Below are 2,256 nucleotides of genomic sequence, written 5' to 3' on the forward strand. Positions count from 1 at the left end.
AACATTTAACTTGTACCATACTTTTATTTTTTGAAGCTGAAACATTTGATGCTGCCAGTAAACTCCACTTAAGTTTATAACCTGTGCCACAGCAAAGAATGGTGATGCTATTTATTCAACTATCCTTTCAAAAGTATGGGAAACATGTTCAAGAGGAGCTACAAAGGACTTGGGATGGTACAGGGCCCAATTGTAAGCTTTCTTAAAAGTGATGCCTTCAAGTAACTTCAGACATGTAAGCTGCTGCACATCCAAAAAGTCTAAGAAAACATTCCAGAAACTCAGAGATTACCTCAGAATGCATTTCAGGCTAATTATGAATACTGTCGTAAATAAAGTTTTAATTAGGACTCGAAAACTTTTCAGTCATAGCAATTCCTGTCAAATTCTATGGGGATGGTAACTGAAATAAAGTAAGGAGAGTATGTATAATATATATAATATATATAATGCCATTTTTCCATTTCCAGTGACTACACTATAAAATGTAAGCAAGGCTTCTCAAAAACATTGAAACATTCAAAATCAAAATCCTCATTCAGACCTTCACATTCCAAAGGAAAAATAATAACAGTGCAAAAGCCCATTATAATGTCATTATTTATGACCTGGCCCTCCAGGTTACATATTGGAACAATAAAAGTTATGTTTTAATATATAGTGCCCAAAATCGTAACAAAAAATAGTATTAATAACTATCTTCCGCCCACCGCCCCAAGGACCTGGGTACAGTCCCGGCACCGGCGACCCCGCACCACCCCTGCCGGCGTCCCCGACCACCAGCAGCAGCCAGACCTCTTCCCACGCCCCGGAAGCCCGCGCCACACCCTTCGCCCGCGCGTTCCTCTCCCGGCTACCAGCAGCAAGCACACCCAGCAAGTGTGAGGGACTGATGGAGAAGTATGTGGCTGCTGTGGTGTTGAGTGCAGCTGGAGATGCCCTGGGGTTCTACAACGGAAAGTGGGAGTTCCTCTGGGATGGGGAGAAGATACACCGGCAGTTGGCCCAGCTGGGCGGCTTGGATGCCCTAGACGTGGGAAGGTGGAGAGTCAGTGACGACACAGTGATGCACTTGGCCATGGCAGAAGCTCTTGTGGAAGCTGGGAAAGCCCCTAATTTGACTCGACTGTATACTTTCTTGCTAAGCATTATCAAGGCTGCATGGAAGACATGGATGGCCGGGCACCAGGTAATGCCTCGGTGCACAACACCCTGCAGCTGAAGCCCGACAAGCCCAATGGCTGGAGGATTCCTTTCAACAGCCATGAGGGCGGCTGAGGGGCTGCCAGGCGGGCCATGTGCATCGGTCTCAGGTTTCCACACCCCAGCTAGCTGGACACACTGATCCAAGTGAGCATTGAGAGCGGTCGGATGACCCACCACCACCCAACAGGCTACCTGGGGGCCCTTGGTCTGCTCTTTTTACAGCCTATGCTGTGAATGGCAGACCACCCTTGCAGTGGGGCAAAGAACTGATGGAGCTACTACCAGAAGCTTAAAAAGTACATTGTCCAATCAGACTACTTTGTAGAGGAAAATCTTCAACACTGGTCCTACTTCCAAACCAGCTGGGAAAATTACCTAAAACTTCGAGGGATTTTGGATGGAGAATCAGCCCCCACCTTTCTGGAGCCCTTCGGTGTGAAGGAGAGGGATCAATTCAACACCTCTGTGAGTTACTCTGGTTGGGGCGGCAGCAGTGGGCATGATGTCGCCATGATTGCCTATGATGCTCTCCTTGCTGCAGGAGACTCCTGGAAGGAGCTTGCCCACCGAGCCTTTTTTCATGGTGGAGACAGTGATTCTACAGCTGCTATTGTTGGCTGCTGGTGGGGAGTTCTGAATGGTTTTAAAGGAATGAGTCCCTCCAACTATGAGGAACTAAAATACAGAAACCGACTGGAAGAGACAGCTAGGGTTTTATATTCTCTTCGTATTCTCTTGGATCAAAGAAAGACACTGTAACTTCCCTTTAGGGAGATGTGATGCTTGTTTCTGATGGATTCTTCTTTTGTGAATTTCCTTTTTTTCTATTTCTTTTCACTTTTTCCAAAGTCAAGAGTCTTTACCTTGTACTCCGGGAATTTTGAGATAACAAGTCCCTTGGGCACCTTAAGCTCAGTGTTTTCAGGCTCATCCTGTTCTTCCAGAATCTATCCCTCTTCTTACACCAAAGAGTCTAGCTCAGTTGATGGAGTCAATGTCTCCCAAGTAAAAAGTCTCATAACCTAAAAAAAAAAAAAAAAATATATATAT

General features: G+C 45.7%; 1 pseudogene; it reads left to right on the top strand.

Moving 5' to 3' along the window:
• Positions 1-712: 712 nt before the first annotated feature.
• On the top strand, positions 713-1,976 carry LOC116545495 (annotated as a pseudogene).
• Positions 1,977-2,256: the final 280 nt, after the last annotated feature.

Source organism: Sapajus apella, unplaced genomic scaffold (genome assembly GCF_009761245.1).
Source record: "Sapajus apella isolate SASKATOON/1434 unplaced genomic scaffold, GSC_monkey_1.0 scaffold278, whole genome shotgun sequence".
Classification (NCBI taxonomy): Eukaryota; Metazoa; Chordata; class Mammalia; order Primates; family Cebidae; genus Sapajus; species Sapajus apella.